Source organism: Schistocerca serialis, chromosome 12, assembly GCF_023864345.2.
Source record: "Schistocerca serialis cubense isolate TAMUIC-IGC-003099 chromosome 12, iqSchSeri2.2, whole genome shotgun sequence".
NCBI classification, from domain to species: domain Eukaryota; kingdom Metazoa; phylum Arthropoda; class Insecta; order Orthoptera; family Acrididae; genus Schistocerca; species Schistocerca serialis.
This window is the reverse complement of record NC_064649.1, coordinates 5,892,074-5,912,658: the sequence shown is the minus strand read 5'-3', so window position 1 is coordinate 5,912,658 and position 20,585 is coordinate 5,892,074. Positions and strand designations below refer to the sequence as shown.

Below are 20,585 nucleotides of genomic sequence, written 5' to 3'. Positions count from 1 at the left end.
ACCTTCTTTTGCGCTCTCTCTCTCTCTCTCTCTCTCTCTCTCTCTCTCTCTCTCTCTCTCGCACACACACACACACACACACACACACACTCGTTTTAGCCATTTGTCCCCCGGTCTCTGGCCGTCCATCTTTACCTCGTCTATCTTCCTAGCCATCCTCTTCTTGTCCATTCGCATGCCCACATCATTTTAATCTTTCTTCCTCTTGGACGAGTTCCTCATGTCTTGTCTCTCTAAATTTCTCGTCTTATCCATTTTTGTTCCACCCATCAGACTTCTCAAAAACTTCACTTCATCTACACCTTACTTTCCTACTCTGCCCTTTCGTTCGTGATCCATGTTTCTGCAGCGTACATCATAACTGGTATCCGAAGTGTGAGAGAAAAGTAATGAGACTGATTTATATCTACCCAGTATTTATTTATTTTTTTGAGACAACGGTATTGTTTCCTTCAGAGTGGTTCACTTCGGCAGCTGTGCACCGGCGTAGTCGTCATTCCCAATCTTGGTGGCAGCGCTGAAAGGCTTCGACTGGTAGGGCCTTCAACATGCCGGTCACATTCTTTCGAATGTTCTCCAGAGCCCCAAATTGACGTCCTTTTAAGGCATTTTTAATTTTTGGGAAAAGAAAAATGTCACCAGGACTCAGATCAGCTGAAAAAAATGGTTCAAATGGCTCTGAGCACTATGAGACTTAACATCTGAGGTCATCAGTCCCCTAGAACTTAGAACTAGTTAAACCTAACTAACCTAAGGACATCACACACATCCATGCCCGAGGCAGGATTCGAACCGGAGCGGTCACGCGGTTCCAAACTGAAGCGCCTAGAACCGGTCGGCCACACCGGCCGGCTCAGATCAGCTGGACAGGGTGGCGGTGGGAGACCGACAGGAATGTCTTTTGAGGTCAGAAGTTCCGTGATGGATGCGGCCGTGTGACGTGGGCCGTTGTGATGCAGCATCCATTTGTGTGCAAGTCCCGTCTCACTCGATTCACCCTTCTCCGATGCCTTTCGAGGACGTCTTTGTAAAACACTTGGTTGCCAGTTTGTCCTGAAGGAACAAACTCGGTCTGATGTTGCATGTTACAAGAGCGCACGCGCACACACACACACACACACACACACACACACACACACACACACACACACACACACGTTCGACGCTTTCGTTGGTGTTTGAAGCTGAAGGTGCTCCTGAGCGAGGTTGACATTCAGCGTGTTTTGAGCCTTCCAGAAATCTTTTGTGCTGGCGAAAAACCTGTGCTCTTCGTAAGACATGTTCTCCATAGTCCTGTTTCAACTTTTCAAAGCTCACACTTGTGCATTCGCCGAGTTCAACACAAAACTTGATTGCATCTAAGTTCCGCGGTTCCATTTCCGTACACAGACAAGGAAATCACAGCCTATGACGTGAAGGCTCTACGGATCTGCAACTTGGACTGACCATCTGGAAGGGGTGATCGCAACTGGACGTTCTACACAAGCAGAACAACACAACATTGCCAGATCACTCGCATTGTAGTCAGTCTTATTTTTCTCACGCACCACGTAATGATAATACGTTTTGTGAATAAAGTCGCCTAATACTCCCTCACAAGGGAACCTCCCCATTGCACCCCCCTCAGATTTAGTTATAAGTTGGCACAGTGGATAGGTCTTGAAAAACTGAACACAGATCAATTGAGAAAACAGGAAGAAGTTGTGTGGAACTGTGAAAAAATGAACAAAATATACAAACTGAGTAGTTCAAGGGAAGATAAGCAACAATAAGGACGGTAGTAACGCTGGAGCGCCGTGGTCTCGTGGTAAGGTGAGCAGCTGCGGAACGAAAGGTCCTAGGTTCAAATCTTCCATTAAGTGTAAATTTTAATTTTTTATTTTCGGTTTATGTGACAAACTCTTATGTTTTCATCACTTTTTTGGGAGTGATTATCACATCCACAAGAAAACCTAAATCGGGCAAGGTAGAAGAATCTTTTTACCCATTCGCCAAGTGTACAAGTTGGGTGGGTGACAACATATTCCTGTCATGTGACGCACATGCCGTCACCAGTGTCGTATAGAATATATCAGATGTGTTTTCCTGTGGAGGAATCGGTTCACCTATGACCTTACGATCAAATGTTTTCTGTTCCCATTGGAGAGGCACGTCCTTTCGTCTACTAATCGCACGGTTTTGCAGTGCGGTCGCAAAACACAGACACTGAACTTATTACAGTGAACAGAGATGTCAATGAACGAACGGACAGATAATAACTATGCAAAAATAAAGAAAGTAAAATTTTCAGTCGAGGGAAGACTTGAACCAAGGATCTCTCGTTCAGCAGCCGCTCACGCTACCACGGGACCACGGCGCTTCTAAGCACATTTCGTCCATGATGTTGCTTATGTGGCCCATGGACTACTCAGTTTGTATATTTTGCTTGTTTTTTCACAGTTCCACACAACTTCTTCCTGTTTTCTCAATTGATCTGTGTTCAGTTTATCGAGGCCTATCCACTGTGCCAACTTATAACTAAATCTGAGGGGGGTGCGATGGGAAGGTTCCCTTGTCAGTAAATTTCTTCATTTATTACGCCATTTCGGTTGCTGCCCTCATCAGATATCTGCAGTTAAGGTTAAAGGAACGTAGAGTTTAGCTACGTTTTAGGTAACAGGGCATGGTTTTTAAATTATCAGACACGTTTAATCGCAACACTATGTTAATATTTTCATAACGCGACATCATGTTAATACAAAATGTGTTTAACAGTGAATGTCATGCGATTGTTGTGTAGATAATATTGTGTGGCAGACTCAGTGCAGCCTGTATTTGTTGGCATGTTATGGTGAACGCCACGTGGATTAATTGCAGCCATCTGTAAAGGCTAATTTTGTAAGTGCATTACTATTCTAGCTCAAATAACCTTCTATTATTTGCCTTCGACTGTATGTAATTTAAAGATTCTGAGGGAAGAAAGAAACATATTAAGTTAATAAAATGCTTGACAACGTCCGCGACACTAACGGCACCAGTCGGCCACATCTTAGAGCTTGTTACTTGACACATCACAACCTGTCACTTGACCCCTACCTCCGGTTGGGCATAGGTCTTTAATACTGACACTGAACCTTGCTTGTAACTTCTAAGTTTTTATCGGGTTAACTTTTATAAATGCGTTTTTTAATTCTAAATTTTTTATCTTTTGTAAGTTGATATTGCATAGCAAACGCCTGCGCTCTTTATCTTCCTTTAACCTTAGTTTCCGATGTCTTACGGTGGCAACAGTCGAAACGGCGTAATAAATAAAATAATCATTTAGCGATCTAGACGGTATAACTCAGAAAGTGCTCTCAGTGGTCATAGAGTCGTACAGGATATTTCCTTTACTGAGACAATACGTTTGTTCTGTTGCGTTCTTACTTTACCTCTCACAGATGTCGTACAGCTATAGCACTGCCTTGCTTGTTCATTAACTTCTTTATGATTTCTTCCATACCGTTTCTCTGACGCTTCTTACAAAGCTGTGAGATGGCCTTGCACGTTGTAAGTAGGCTGTTTATGTTTTCTCTATGTAAGTAGGCTGTTTATGTTTTCTCTATGTAAGTAGGCTGTTTAGGTTTTTTATTGGTAACGCCACCTCTGTATGACAATCACTGGCTGTGCTGTGGGCAGTCTGTGTCTGCTTTGCATTGTTGTAATACTCGCCATTGTAGTGTTAGGCAGCTGGCTGTGAACAGCGCGTAGCGTTGCGCAGTTGGAGGTGAGCTGCCAGCAGTGGTGGATGTGGGGAGAGAGATGGCGGAGGTTTGCAATTTGTCATGAACTGATATATATATTATGACTTGTGATGATATTAAGGTAAATACATTGTTCGTTCTCTATTAATATCTTTCATTTGCTAACTATCCCTATCAGTAGTTAGTGCCTTCAGTAGTTTGAAACTTTTATTTAGCTGGCAGTAGTGGCGCTCGCTGTATTGCAGTAGCTTGAGCGGCGAAGATTTTTGTGAGGTAAGTGATTTGTGAAAGGTATAGTTTAATGTTTGTCAGGGCCATTCTTTAGTATGGAATTTTGAAAGTCAGATTGCGTTGCGCTAAAAATATTGTGTGTCAGGTTAAGCACAGTCCTGTATAAATGTTCAAAGGGGACGTTTCATATGGCGACCCTGCCAGGATACGAACCTGGAATCTTCTGCTGTACACGTATTTGAGTGATCAATTTTATACTGAAAACATTTGTTTTTAAAGATTTTTGAATTACAAAGAAAGTTTTCCGTGATACATTTCATTCCATTGCTGTAATCTGTAACACCTGAGGGTATAATTACATTAATCCTCAGGGGGGTACACGCTTACTTTGTGTACCATGTGTTTGGCAAGCACAAGGAGCCCTAGCTAATATGGTATTTGCTTATTCAACTTTACACATCGGTACTATATTTCTCTAACACACAAATTACACAGCTATCTGATCATTTAACTGAGAGATAAACATGTTTTTTACTACGTCAGTGACACATGTTTACGTAATTACACCGTTGGATAACTTCACACTTATGAAACTGTATTTTGTCTGTACTTTGTAAACTGTTCATATTTTTTCAGAATCATTGTGATACTATGAGAGCTTTGAATGATGTATTTGGTATGAGATCATGATTTTTAAAGTACGTTTGAGGCAGCTGACACTTTTGACATGAGCAGAGAATTTTTTTAGGCTTAGAAATTATTGGAGGAAGTTACGACGATTTTGAGATTTGACTGAGGTGTTATGATGTTATTTTTACGACGACGATGTGTATTATGCTGCTGAGGTATGTTTATGATTAATAGGCTGAGGCTATATGAGTTATTTGATTATGCTTCATATTTATAATGACGAAATATTGACGAGTGTCGATGGATACGTATATGTGTAATAAGGTAAGGAGTAATGAATAGTGGGTAGGGACTCTTGACTTGTGAAAAAGGATGTTGGAAACCAAGAATCGTACTTTAAGAGTTATTAAATGTGTGTAAATGTGTGACTGTATCACAATGCTGACGAATTTTTTTGGACACTGTTATATTCATAGGATTTTGTTTCTACACATTTGCAAAGTAAATTCTCGACCTGTGAAATTTTGTATATATGACTGTCACTGTAGCGGTAAATATTTCCGTACGAAAGTTAAGTGACCACCTGCACGTAATGCGTCGCGGGCACCCAGCTGTGTCAGACGCCTGGAGAAAAAGCCATTATTGCGAGCCCTTTTCAGCGGCACAGGTAGAAAAAAAAAAGGGGACGTGGGACGTGTCAAACACCTGGAGAACAAGCCATTAGGGTGTGCCTTTCATCGCTAATGCGACACCCTCGTTACTTGAAAACATATGATTACTCGCACTTTGTGCTAATTACTGAAATGCTTATGAATTGATGGGAAATATTCGTACATCTGCACACCTGATTATGACAAGTGTCTTTCTCCGAGAGTTGAGTGCTACTGACTTACGAAATGCCACATGACTATTGAATGATATTTTTATGCTTTGCTTTTCATAGTTGCTTATTTCATTTGACATCTGTTTTCCATCTGTGTTGCAGCATTGCTTTTATAAAATCAAATGCATTTGCTAATGTGAACACTTTCTGTCAACAGATCTATTAAATAATTATTTTATGATCCACATTCTTTAAAAAAGGAGCACTTGGAAAGGAAAGAACAATAAGAAGGGACTAATACCAGTAACTGCATCTATAATTTTCTTTTCAAGTACATGGTAATATTTCTTTTTACAATCAGTTGTTGTGGTGCACCACTTTAATTACATAGACATTAAGATGTGAATATACATTTCCCTTATCTGCATTGTTGTTTTTACTGTAATATCTTTTCTGCTTGAGCTTTGTCATGTATAGATATAAGTTTTATATTTTTTATATTTTTTATATTTGCTGCTGCTGTTTGCCAGGCATAGTGCTACTGAACTTTAATTTGTGTTACTCTGCTAAGGCAATTTTACTACTCATTGATTTTTCATGTTGCTGCACATTGGCTCATATTAGTTGTAATTTTGCATTTTATCTGTTAATTTAGATTTGCTGCTGCTTGCTTTGCAAATTGGCATTTTTTTTGTCATTGCTGTTTGTGATAATTTGTTATGTGCTGCTGCATTGCCTCGTCCCTTAGTTTAATATCTGAGCTCAGTAGATTTAAGTTAGCTTAAGATGGGGTAGGCTATATGAGAGAACGAGTTGTGATGAATTGGAAGAAATGCATTGAGAAGCTGTAAGAAAATGGTTTGGCCAAAAAAAAAAAAAAAGAAAAAAAAAGTGTTTTGAAAGAGAATATGAACCAAAAAAGTAGGGTTTAGGGACAACAGGTTTAGGTAGGATTTTCTTGGAAATAAATAATGAGGTAAGAAATATGTGAACATATAAATACAGAAAGCATGCTGAGATAGAATTTTTTTTGGTGGAAACAGAGGATGAAATAGGAGGAAAGATATATGAAGTTTTGGGTTGGACTGCAGTACCAAATGTTACACTGAAAACGAACCCTGTCCTTTCCTATTGGTGTTATCCCACTATGTGTTTGTGTACCCTTGAGTATTTGTTTTCTTCCTGTCTCTGTGTAGTTTCATAGAATTTTTTCTTCTTTTAATATTAAGCTACATTCACTATGATGAGGAATACTGTTATCCTCAAATATAAGTTGCATTAATAATATGTTATTTTCTTTGTAAAGTTGTTTACAATTCTGTTCTGTTTCAATGTTCATGTGTGAAATTAATGTTTCGAAAACTATTCTCATTATTTTATGTATGTACTTATGTCACTATTTTTGTAACACTGATGTATATGTTTATTTCTATTCTTTTGTAAAGCCTGTACTACAAATGTTATCTGTATTATTATGTTTTTAATGATGTATTTTGTACCTTTGTAATTGTATTCTTATGTTATAAAATTGTAATTGTCACCAGTTCATGACATTATTAACTTGTTAGTTACATTTCACTGCACACGTTTCTGTTGGTCATAGTATGTGGACAATATGTGAGAAGTAGGGACTGTTAGTGTTTGCACGTGTGTTAATAACTCAGCAAGGGACTGGATAACAGCATTGCTGGTTCTAAGGACAATTTCAAAAACTTTCTGAGTGCACAAGTGGTGGTTTATGGACTTGCTATATTATCCGCAAGACTCTTCAATGGTGATTGTGCACCTGCACAGTCACAACAGATGGCTGCTGGCCATCTCTACAAGGACTACAGTGGGTCTGCATCTTTGATGGCCCACCAATACCGTAATCTCTACAAGGACTACAGTGGGTCTGCACCTCTGGTGGCCCACCAATACCACAATCTCTACCAGGACTCCAGTGGGTCTGCTCTGTGATGACCTACCTACCAATATTCTTCCAAACTTCGAATGACTCTGCTGTGGGTTTGCTCTGTTGTGGCCCATTACCTGTCAGCATGTCGAGAGTCAGCACTGTCTTTCCATTGGAAAGACAACACTACTTCTTCAAGACTGCATGGAAATCCACTACTTCCGTGTGCATTTTCTTTTACTGCTCAGACTTTGAGACAAACACTGCTATTCTCCTGTTATGTACGATTAGGACTGTCTTTAGGGACTGTGAGAAAATTTGAGCTTTTGACCAACGTTGTATCAATAAGTGTGTGCATTTTATATCTTTGTTACTGTAATTGTGAAAATTTTTGTCAAATCTGTATTGGCCAGTGCCCAACACCATTTGTAAAAAATTTTTGTGGGGAGCATGGGGGCTATGTAAGTAGGCTGTTTATGTTTTCTTATTGGCAACGTTACGTAGCGCTCAATATGAAAATCACTGGCTGTGCTGTGTGCAGTCTGTGGCTAGTTTGCATTGTTGTCTGCCATTGTAGTGTTGGGCAGCGGCAGCTGGCTGTGAACAGCGCGTAGCGTTGCGCAGTTGGAGGTGAGCCGCCAGCAGTGGTGGATGTGGGGAGAGAGATGGCGGAGGTTTGTAATTTGTCATGAACTGATATATATATTATGACTTGTGATGATATCAAGGTAAATACATTGTTCGTTCTCTATTAATATCTTTCATTTGCTAACTATCCCTATCAGTAGTTAGTGCCTTCCATAGTTTGAATCTTTTATTTAGCTGGCAGTAGTGGCGCTCGCTGTATTGCAGTAGCTTGAGCAGCGAAGATTTTTGTGAGGTAAGTAATTTGTGAAACGTATAGTTTAATGTTAGTCAGGGCCATTCTTTTGACTGCAGTGGGTCTGCACCTCTGGTGGCCCACCAATACCATACTCTCTACCAGGACTACAGTGGGTCTGCTTTGTGATGACCTACCTACCAATATTCTTCCAAACTTCGAATGACTCTGCTGTGGGTTTGCTCTGTTGTGGCCCATTACCTGTCAGCATGTCGAGAGTCAGCACTGTCTTTCCGTTGGAAGGACAACACTACTTCTTCAAGACTGCATGGAAATCCACTACTTCTGTGTGCATTTTCTTTTACTGCTCAGACTTTGAGAAAAACACTGCTATTCTACTGTTATGTACGATTAGGACTGTCTTTATGGACTGTGAGAAAATTTTAGCTTTTGACCAACATTGTATCAATAAGTGTGTGCATTTTATATCTTTGTTACTGTAATTATGAAAAAATTTTTTCAAATCTGTATTGGCCAGTGCCCAACACCATTTGTAAAAATTTTTGTGGGGAGCATGGGGGCTATGTAAGTAGGCTGTTTATGTTTTCTCTATGTAAGTAGGCTGTTTATGTTTTCTCTATGTAAGTAGGCTGTTTAGGTTTTTTATTGGTAACGCCACCTCTGTATGACAATCACTGGCTGTGCTGTGGGCAGTCTGTGTCTGCTTTGCATTGTTGTAATACTCGCCATTGTAGTGTTAGGCAGCTGGCTGTGAACAGCGCGTAGCGTTGCGCAGTTGGAGGTGAGCCGCCAGCAGTGGTGGATGTGGGGAGAGAGATGGCGGAGGTTTGCAATTTGTCATGAACTGATATATATATTATGACTTGTGATGATATTAAGGTAAATACATTGTTCGTTCTCTATTAATATCTTTCATTTGCTAACTATCCCTATCAGTAGTTAGTGCCTTCAGTAGTTTGAAACTTTTATTTAGCTGGCAGTAGTGGCGCTCGCTGTATTGCAGTAGCTTGAGCGGCGAAGATTTTTGTGAGGTAAGTGATTTGTGAAAGGTATAGTTTAATGTTTGTCAGGGCCATTCTTTAGTATGGAATTTTGAAAGTCAGATTGCGTTGCGCTAAAAATATTGTGTGTCAGGTTAAGCACAGTCCTGTATAAATGTTCAAAGGGGACGTTTCAACGTTCACTAATCTCTTTATCATTTCTTTCATTTTCCGTTATTATTCTCACCAGATACTCGAAACTTTACAACCTGTCCAACTGCTCCCCGCTCAGTGTCATGTTCGCTACAGGTCTGTCCTTCACTTCCTGTTGTAGTAACCATCAGCTTTCCCTTAAAAGTGAGCGCATACACGCATGTATAGTACAAGCAGTACTATGGAGCAAGTGAGCGTGCATCGAGTGTCGTACCCTACAGCCTGTCCCTACTTGTGTCGCTTACGCTGCCTCTGCTAGCTTCCGTCTGACGCTGCAAGACGAGTCAACCTCGCCACGTGACGTGCGCCCGCGCGACAGCGCCGGATAACAAACACAGGGACTCCAGTTGATTTAAACCATATTCTCCTTCCTACTGAATATGAGTCACTTCTTTTTACAGCTGATACGCTAGTGTACTTCAGATTTTAACATGGATTACATTTCCATACCTGCACAGCACTGTGTGCAGAAGAACTGGACAGTAAGGGAACAATCGTTACCTCATTGCTTATATAGTGGAGAGCGCTATCCCCGATTCCTCCACAGGAAAACACATCTGATATATTCTATACGACACTGGTGACGTATCTCTGATACGAACGTTATGAGACTTACTAATACACTCCTGTTCACAAAGAAAAGAACACCTTGAACGACTAGAGATACCACTTTCATATTCACAGGACATGTACATTAGTACACTATGTGATGAAAAGTATCCGGACATCCGGCTGAAAATAGCTTACAAGTTCGTGGCGTCCACCATCGGTAATGCTAGACTTCAGTGTCGTGTTGGCCCACCCTTAGCCTTGATGACAGCTTCCACTCTCGCAGGCATACGCTCAATCAGGTGCTGGTTTCTTAGCGAGTGGCAGCCCATTCTTCACGGAGTGCTGCACTGAGGAGAGGTATCGATGTCGGTCGGTGACGTCTGGCACGACGTCGGCGATCCAGAACATCCCAAAGATGTCCTATAGGATTGAGGTCAGGACTCTGTGCAGACCAGTCCATTACAGGGCTGTTATTGTCGTGTAACCACTCCGCCATAGGCCGTGCATTATGAACAGGTGCTCGATCGTGTCGAAAGATGCAATCGCCATCCCCGAGTTGCTCTTCAACAGTGGGAAGCAAGAACCTGCTTAAAACATCAATGTAGACCTGTGCTGTGATAGTGCCATGCAAAACAACAAGGGGTGCAAGCCCCCTGCATGAAAAACGTGACCACACCATAACACCACCGCCTCCGAATTTTACTGTCGGCACTACACACGCTGGCGGATGACGTTCACTGGGCATTCATCATACCCACACTCTGCCATCGGATCGCCACGTTGTGTACCGTGATTCGTCACTCCACACGGCGTTTCTCCAATGTTCAGTCGTCCAATGTTTACGCTCCTTACACCGAACGATGCGTCGTTTGGCATTTACCGGCGTGATGTGTAGCTTATGAGCAGCCGCTCGACCATGAAATCCAAGTTATCTCACCTCCCGCCCAATTGTCACAGTACTTGCAGTGGATCCTGATGCAGTTTGGAATTCCTGTGTGATGGTCCGGATAGATGTCTGCCTATTACACATTACGACCCTCTTCAAATGTCGGCGGTCTCTGTCAGTCAAGAGACGAGGTCGGCCTTTACTCTTTTGTGCTGTACGTGACCCTTCATGTCGGAAAGAGTGGACCTGGGGATGTTTAGGAGTGTGGAAATCTCGCGTACAGACGTATCATAGAAGTGATACCCAGTTACCCGACCACGTTCGAAGTCCGTGAGTTCCGCGGAGCGCCCCATTCTGCTCTCTCACGATGTCTAACGACTACTGTGGTCGCTGATGTAGAGTACCTGGCAAGTAGGTAACAGCACACTGCGCCTAATATGTAAAACGTATGTTTTTGGGGGTGTGGGGATACTTTTGATCGCGTGTGCTCTCCAGAAGTGAGTAGCATTTCAGTCACGTCGGTTCAGCATGTGTCCTGTTGCCTGGTAGGCACAGAGTCCGCCATGGGCCCTGGTAACTTGTTCCACGCGTGATGGCAGTGACGCATGTAAGGCGCGAATGGCATCCTGCGGTATAGCCATTCATGCTGCATTCACCTGGTTGATAAGTTCATCTGCGGTGGTCGGAATTGGGTCACACTGCTGCACCCGTCGTTTCACCCTATTCCATACATTTTCGATTAGCGACGGATCTGGTGATCTGGCGGGCCAGGGCAAGAGGCTGGCATCCTGTGACACCAACAAGGCACGTGTTCGCGCAGCAACAAGAGGTCGTGCTGGAAAATGGCGTCTGGGGTGTTGTGCAGAAAGGGTATGGCTGCGTGTCGCAGGGTGTCATGCACGTGGGTCACACTGGTCGCAGTGTGCTGAACACACACACCGGCTGTGGTTTGTGGTTGTCCCAGCAGCACCCCACATCACGAGGCCTCGAGTTGGCGCTCCAAGTCTTGTGCGAACGCAGCCACTGCGATGCCGCTCCCCCTGTCTGCGGTGGACTAAAATCCGGCCATCATTTTTAAACAAGCAGAGCCTGGATTCGTCCGAAAACACTATCTCTTGCCAATCCTGTCCCCAGTGACGTCGTTCCATACGCCATTGTCGCCTAGCATGTTTCGGCACATTCGTCAAAGGTAGGCGGAGAAGTGGACGACGCGCGAGTGTCCCATGCCGTACTAAAGGTGGACGATGTGTCACAGTGGTCCATTGTTGCGCCAGAGCCGAGGAGGACGCAGATCCGTCCTGGAATGCCATTCGGACGAGGTGTTCATCCTCTCAGGAGGTGTTCTGGGTGGTGCGACTGACCCGTATCGTCGTGTTCCACGGGTTGCACGGCCTTCTGTGAACTATTCTGAACAACTGTTGTGTTCAAACAATTCAATTTCCCGGATGGATGCAACACATTTTCTCACACCAATAACGCGCCCTCTTTGGAACTCACTGATTTTACAGCACAATTCGCGCATACTTCTGCGAGACATACTGCACGTTTGCTCAAGTCGCACTGATCCGTTACCTGAGGTTTGTAGCGGCAGTGAGAGGTGCAGTCACATTAGGTGGTCGCGATAGCGTGGTTGGCTTTGAGCCAGCGGGCCGACACGGTTCAGATGCTAACCACTTCCGCAGAACAACCTAACGTACATATCATGTGCGTATGAACGTCCTGTCTGTAGTCGTTCAGCGTCTTCTTTTTTTTCTCAATATGAGTGTATTTTTATCAAGGGGATTTAAAATGTGAACGGTGCCCTTCTTCTTCAGAGTGACGTCTGGTTACGGGAAACTGGCGACCTGGCATCGGTTGGCGCCGATGCAGTATGGGAAACCTCTGAGGAACGAAGTCACGATCCGCTTCCTGTATGTCCCAGCAGCCAGAACTTGGCCGCTGCCCTCACCGGGAGTCGGCAGCAGAGCCATTTCTCGATGTCGGAAGCTCACAGAGGACCGGTCACTCCAGACTCGTGTAACCCTGGCGGCCGGCCACTTTCTCTTCGGACACGAGCGGTCGCAGTCGGACGGCGCACGCGGAAGACGCCGGCGCCTGGCGCCGGGCCGCGCACAGTTTCGTTACGGTTTTCTCGTCCACTGCATTGGACGCCCCCGACACTACGCCGCCGTTTTAAAAGGCGAGAGCAGCTGCCTCGCACAGGAGCGCTGGCTGCTACAAATGGCCCATCCCCATCCCAAAACACGCATCCACTCCCTTCCCTTTGTCGTCTCGACCGCTCTCTCGTGTCTTCAGTTCTCTGTCTAATTTATCTCCAAATCATTGCGGCGCATTATCACCAGTGGAGACTACAGTAATGACACGTTCTCCGTCACTCCTTCACTCTTTCCTATTTACTAGCTTATAATTAATGCCTGTCCGCTTTTAACTGTTAACTATGCATGTCATTTAATGCAGTGATTTCTGCGGTTTTTGTACCCATTATCTTGTGAACACTGTTGTAAGCAAGGTGTAAGGTCCTCAATTTCAATATAAGACAATTTAAATGATAACGGTTTTTTTTGTGGTGTCATGGCTTCTGCCCACCCTCTCTGTCTCTTAATTATTAGCTTGGTGCGTAACTTCGTAGCATTTTTGTTTCGCATGTTGTTATTCCTCTTGACATGGCATTATTCATCGATTCTCATATATTTTATTTGTGGTTCGTTGTTGCTATTTGAGTTTACATATTGTCATTTTGTCATTCGTAGAGAGTAAGTGGAGCTGTGGATGCTAGAAAATGGAATGCCAAGTGTAGAAATTGGAAGTTTTGCGACATATTCTTCTGTTTGAGTTCAGTGGAAGGGCGACACGGCGGCGGAGGCAGCCAGAAACATTTCCGGCCTGTAGTGAGATAACGCCAGTGGACAGAGCACGGCAGCCGGCCGGAGTAGCCGAGCGGTTCTAGGCGCTACTGTCTGGAACCGCGCGACCGCTGCGGTCGCAGGTTCGAATCCCGCCTCGGGCGTGATGTCCTTAGGTTAGTTAGCTTTAAGTAGTTCTAAGTTCTAGGGGACTGATGGGCTGAGAAGTCAAGTCCCATAGTGCTCAGAGCCATTTGAACCAAGAGCACGGCAAGCAATTGGTTTTCTCTTTGTAAGGACGATGGTTTTGACATTCTACTCGAGAAGCGGTAAATGTGGAGTACTGTAATCATTCACGTGCGACATTTCTGTGCAGTGGGGAAGTATGAAAAACAGGTGTATGGGTACCGGATCCTCTAAGCCAAAATCACAAAAATCAGCAGGTGGCCATATGTGGATCTCTGCTTGCTCATCATCAACTGGTTTGTGAAAAAAAGAAAAAAAAAAGAAAAACGAAAAAACCGACCGTTCACATCTTATATCGTTACCCGTGATGAGAAATGCTCTCTCTATGCTAACGTAATATCTGGTGAATAAGGTGGCTGTGGAAGTACTGAAATTTGTTTTGAGGTTAAAAATTTCTGTACTGACAGAGCAATATGGGACGGCGCATTATCGTGGTGCAGAATCCAATTATAAGCCATGTTGGCACGGACACGAAGGACTCTTTTACGAAGTCTCTCTAAAATTTCTTTGTAGAAATATTGGTTAACTGTTTGTCCAGGAGGCACCCACTCTTTATGAAGAATTCCCTTGGAATCAAAGAAGAACCCAAGCATGCATTTCACTTTTGACTTTGACATGCCAGCTTTTTTTGGTCTGGGTGATCCCTTTGAGCACCATTGCGAACTTTGGCGTTTTGTTTTGTCTATGGATCGTACAGAAAAAAAAACAAATTTCATCACCAGTGATAAGACGGCTCAACAATTCTGGGTTGGTTTCCGTTTGGTCTAACAGATCGGCTGCCACATTTTTCCGTGTTTGTCGTTGTTGTGGTGTGAAATTTTTGGGGCCCATTTTTGCACAAATGTTTCTCATACCAAGATCTTCAGTTATGATTAGACGAACCGTTTCTCGATTGATGTTCAGTTCTTCTGCAATCATTTTCACGGATAATCTTCGATCAAATCGTACGAGTTCACGCATCCTGGTCAAGTTGACATCTGTCCGTGAGGTTGATGGTTGTCGACTGCGGTCTTCATCTTCACATTCGTTGTGCCTTCACTAAACATTTTATGCCAAGGAAAAACTTGAGCTCTTGACATCACCTCCTCTCCAAAAGCCTTCTGAAGCTTACCGTAGGTTGTCGTCACGTTTTCACCCAATTTAACGCAAAAAGAAATGGCATACCGTTTCGCAATATTATGCGGTTCCGTTTCCGTGACGAGAGACACAAACACGTGTTAACTTTTTGCAGCACAACTCACGACTTAGCAGTTGCATCGATGTGCCGCTTGGACTAGAAGCAGTTTACAGACCAAGGTCAAAGATATTGTGCCTACGCACGCCTGCAGGGTTGCCACATCTGGCAAAGGAAAATCAGCCTCATTACTTTATTGTCGCACCTCGTATATTTTTTTTAACAAAAAATTTTACCACTCCCGCTATGGCTAAGTGGTACTTCGGTTTCCTTTTTCCTCGGTTACTGGTAAATAATAAAAATCACCTGTTATTACCGAGACCAAACAATTACCGAGAAATACCGGTTGTTCAGAACTGAAATACAGGTATCGGTTTTAAGCGCTCGGTTTTTCCCGTCCCCATTGTGAACGGCCGCGGTTGCTGCCCGCGCCCACTAACTGCTGATGGCGAGAGTCATTGTTCCCCAGAGCGGACACGTGGCGCAGCCTTCTCCTTAATGACCGGCCGCCGCTGGCCATACACGGATGGCGGCGACCACTGTGCGGCACGCCTCCTTATCCAGCGCGTGCGACGTGCGTGTCGCCACACAGGCTGACGCACTCCCTCGTACTGCGTACTGGCACGCACAGCCACCGCAAGGTCAGGTCGTTCCTCCACAGCCTGAGCACACCCCAGCCCTAGGTGCCACCAATGTTCCATATTTTCTAGCAAAATGAATGTGAAAACAGGTGTCTCAGTTGAACGTGCAGAGTCCCCCAGTACGGCTGTACCACGGTCTCCTTTTAAATTTTTTGAAACATCTACTAGATGGTGCTGTTAACGTGTGCCATTACTTAACTTTTTTGAGTTTTTATTCTTAATCCTTTTGACGTTGACGGAGCTCATGTGGGCCACTGAAGTAGTTGTCGTTTTGAGCGCTGGGACGTCGACATTCCATCTGTCTCGTCCTACCAACTAGCGATGAGCTATCGACACTTGGAGAGAAGTACTGGGCGCCATGGTGTCGGTATATAGGAGGCTGTGAGTGTTCCAGTGGGGCGGTGTGAATCTGTAGCTGGCACAGCGCAGCATCTGCTCATTGAGGTCCGATCACCTTCTGGTGTAACTAAGCCTGTTTCTTACAGACCACAGGCATTGTTTTGAAACGTTACTATCCTACCGACTAGTTCAGCTGGTTTAAACGTAATTTGTATTTAGTCAGACATTTATGGCCTAGCAGCGGCGTGCATACAACGTAAGAAACGTCGGTATGCGATACGGCAGTGTCACCTTGAAATGTTGTGGATTCGGCATTTCATATTTTAAATCGTCCTTAGAATGAATATGTTTTGGCACTGATTTCCTATACTTATTCCATATTTGCCATTCTAATGCAGTGAGCCTACAAAGAAAAATTGAGGATTGAAAGTCCTAAATTCGCATGAAAACATGGACGTAGTCCGTTTCGTGGCATACACGTCTCCTACTTCACCTGTGTTCGGTATGAGTTAATTTAGGATGTTTGTTAGTAGTCAGAGAATTTTATTTCATACACTGCATTTTTACATTTTTAATTTTTTATCTTATATTTTGTTTCTTTTTGACCTTATCTTTTTCAAAAATATTTGAAATATATTGTAAAGAAGAAAGGATTGAAACAACGAGACCTCAGCGAATGGCCAAGTGGTTTGTTTATAGCCAGAGTTTAAAAAAATGGCTCAAATGTCTCTGAATACTATGGGACTTAACATCTATGGTCATCAGTCACCTAGAACTTAGATCTACTTAAACCTAACTAACCTAAGTACAGCACACAACACCCAGTCATCACGAGGCAGAGAAAATCCCTGACCCCGCCGAGAATCGAACCCGGGAACCCGGGCGCCAGAGTTTAAAAACAATGTGTATTGAAAAATGGAAATTTCACGCGAAAGCTTTCGTTGGATGATTTTTTTTAGCGCTTTCATAAAAGGCCTCGAGTGGTTTCGTCCAACTTTTCATGATCTGTGTTTTTCACAAAACAGTGTTTACAATCAGTCAAGAGAATTTCGTTGCGGTCATGCTTCCGTCACCGAAGAATGTCGTTAAGGTTTATCAAAATCCGCTGTTGTTCGGAAAAATGCCGTTGCTTGGCGCAGCTTGACTGAAGACGTTAACCATGTGAGCTACGGCGAGGCAGACGCCCTCCTAGCCACGACGACGGCTGAAGTGCATCCACTTAGGATGGATATTATGCCCGCCCGGCTAGCCGCGCGCTGTAGCGCGCTGCTTCCCGAGTGGGAAGGCGTGCCGGTCGCCGGGCAGCTTGTGGGTGGTTTTTAGGCGGTTCTCCATCTGCCTCGGTGAATGCGGGCTGGCTCCCTTTATTCCGCCTCAGTTACACTATGTCGGCAATTGCTGCGCAAACACTGTCTCCACATATGCGTACACCATAATTACTCTACCACCTAAACACTGGGGTTACACTCGTATGCTATGAGACGGAGGGGGGTTGTCCACCGGGGGCCGAACCGCACAATAACCCTGGGTTCGGAGTGCGGCGGCGGTGGGGTGGGTGGACTGCTGTGGCCTGTTGTGGGGTTGTGAACCACTGACGGCTACGGCGGGACGAAGTCCCTCCGTCGTTTTTAGGTCCCCGGTTCAACACACACAGTAGGGCGAATACTTAACTGCGAAAAATATCTGTTGACGATGTACTGCGCAAAAACAGAAAAATCCAGTGTCATGTCGTGTAAGAAAATAGTAAGTAAACATAGTGAGAAGAAGTGCAAAATCCGAATACTACATGATAGAAGCAGACAAAAGCTTTTTGTGAGTTCCAAGATGAACCGAAACAAAAGAAAGAGGTGTTTTGTTTGCGAAACACTCCCAAGGACTCGATGATTTGTTTCGTTCCTTACACAGGGCACGACAAGAACACTGCTTTACAATATGTTGAAGTGTTAACGCTGAGTTTTATGGTGCAGTTTGTTTGCCGCAGGTTACCGATTACATCAGGTGGAAGAACGGAGTTATTGCGGCATTGTACGCTGTCACACAGGAGGCCAAACAGTCGACTATTAAACGGAGAAAAACAGACAAATATTGTTTCGTGGACCGCGTAACGTATTCTATTTATTCCGTTATGGCCGACGGAGAAAGACTGGACACCGATTTTCATCGAGTGTGGAAAAAGCAAGAGTCCTTCCAAAACAATGTTTTTGAGGAAAATTGTCCGCAGATTCGTTGCGGAATACATGAAGTAGTGTATAAACTCGACATGGGAACATTTTGGGCAACAATTAAACTACTTGCGGCAGAAATTGTTTTTGCGAAACCTGTTTTGGGGAAGAAAGACGCATACCTGTGGACGGAATACAGCGCTTTCTGGCGACTGCCTCTGATGTTGGGAAGAGGCGCGCAGAGCTGGCTAAGCGGCAGATTTCTCCCTCTGACGGAGGTGCATCTCAGCTGGAACGCCTATGTGTGCTCCGGCGTGGAGTAGCAGCCGCTGGATCAGCTTCAAGACAAGACCTGTCGACGACTTCACATAAGCCCACTGGACAAAAAAAAATTGTCACCCCCGGAGAAACCACTGCGAGCATCACTTTAATGCTGTGTTAATACCGGCCGCTGCACTTGATAGCCGCGTGGATTCGGTTACTAAGTGAGTGCACAAAGTTGTGAAGGTACGTTGCCACGCAGATTAAGGCTCTCGCTGAGGATTTGACTGCGCAGTTCCACCAAACTGCGGGGATGCTGAAGCCGGTGGTTTGCTCGATGTTCCAACGTCTCCCACGGATTTTCAACGGGATCCAGTCGAGATGTAATAGGGTCGGGGGAGTGTTGAGTAAATCAGCCGCGTGTTCTTCCGGCCCGATGAACTGCGCGTCTCTGAGCAGCGACCTGTCGCGAGGTGACCCACTGCAAATGTTCACTGCGTGCAGTTCCCGTCGCAATGATTCCTCGCTAACACGATAGGCCCTCGTGCACTGCCAGCAGCAATTCTTGTCGGGTTTGGAAGCGATTTCGCTTCACGGGCCGTGAAGCCCGTTTCCTGTCCCTCTGTCAGTAACTGTTTCCGGACACAATTCTGACGTCGTGTTCCACGGCCACGCGTGTTAACACTTTTTTTTTCACTAGCTGCTTATATTTTATGGCCCACCGTCTAATTTCTTATGGTGGGTCGTATGTTGCCACTTAGCCGCTGTGACTGGGTCCGGGGTCCGCAGTGACTGAAAGTAACACCACCCCGGCTCCCGTCCCCACTCAACACCGTTGCCCGTGTCCCGCCACGTGGAGGCGGGCTCTGTTTAGATCCATTTGATATGTTAACAGGACTACTTCTAGGCATGTTGAATAGTCTGCAGCGGAAACGCCAACAAATCCAGCAATTTCACAGATCGTATGACCATGGGTTCGGCCAAACATCATTGCCCTTTTTTGCCACTCTGTCACGTCCATAGATTTACCCATTTTCGTGTACAAAGTCGGATTGAAACACAGATACCTCACAGATTCCCTGTCTTGTGCTCACATAGGGGCAAGTGCACCAACGTTTGACCAAGTGACACAACCGCTGCGCCAGCTGTAAAGGCTTAACGACGCACCTGTGCGTGCGTACAGGGGCGACTAATTTTTTGCCCGGACACCTTACGTTGTCAAATTGCGTTCTATTTGTATCTGCCGTTTTAAACGATTTTTTTTTTCATTCGGCGGGATATCCAAGATGTAACGATCTTTTGGATATATATATATATATATATATATATATATATATGTGTGTGTGTGTGTGTGTGTGTGTGTGTGTGTGTGTGTGTGTCCGCAGCTCGTGGTCTCGCGGTAGCGTTCTCGCTTCCCGAGCACGGGGTTCCGGGTTCGATTCCCGGCGGGGTCAGGGATTTTTCCTGCCTCGAGATGACTGGGTGTTGTTATGTCGTCTTCGTCATCATCATTCATCCCCATTCCGATCGGAGGAAGGCAATGGCAAGCCACCTCCACTAGGACCTTGCCTAGTAAGGCGGCGCGGATCTCCCGCGTCGCTCCCCTACGCTCTGTAAAGGAGTATGGGACTCATCATCATCATGTGTGTGTGTGTGTGTGTGTGTGTGTGTCTGTGTGTGTGTGTGTGTGTGTGTGTGTGTGTGTGTGTGAGTGATTAACAGAAAGACATCACGAGGTTGAAAGTTAACTTTATCTACGTAATCACGTAGGTCGTTTTCGCTCTGCAGCAGAGTGTGCGCTCATATGAAACTTCCTGGCAGATTAAAACTGTGTGCCGGACCGAGACTCGAACTCGGGACCTTTGCCTTTCGCGGGCAAGTGCTCTACCAACTGAGCTACCCAGGCACGACTCACGCCCCGTCCTCTCAGCTTTACTTCCGCCAGTACCTCGCCTCCTACCTTCTGCAAGTTTCGCAGGAGAGCTTCTGTAAAGTTTGGAAGGTAGGAGACGAGGTACCGGCAGAACAAAAGCTGAGAGGACGGGGCGTGAGTCGTGCCTGGGTAGCTCAGTTGGTAGAGCACTTGCCCGCGAAAGGCAAAGGTCCCGAGTTCGAGTCTCGGTCCTGCACACAGTTTTAATCTGTGT

The 20,585-nt window shown here is 44.8% G+C and overlaps 1 non-coding gene across 1 annotated transcript; it reads right to left on the bottom strand.

The window, feature by feature from the left end:
- Positions 1-20,269: 20,269 nt before the first annotated feature.
- Positions 20,270-20,344, bottom strand: Trnas-cga (transfer RNA serine (anticodon CGA)). Its single transcript has one exon. It is a non-coding gene; the product is annotated as a tRNA-Ser (tRNA).
- Between the last annotated feature and the right edge of the window lie 241 nt (positions 20,345-20,585).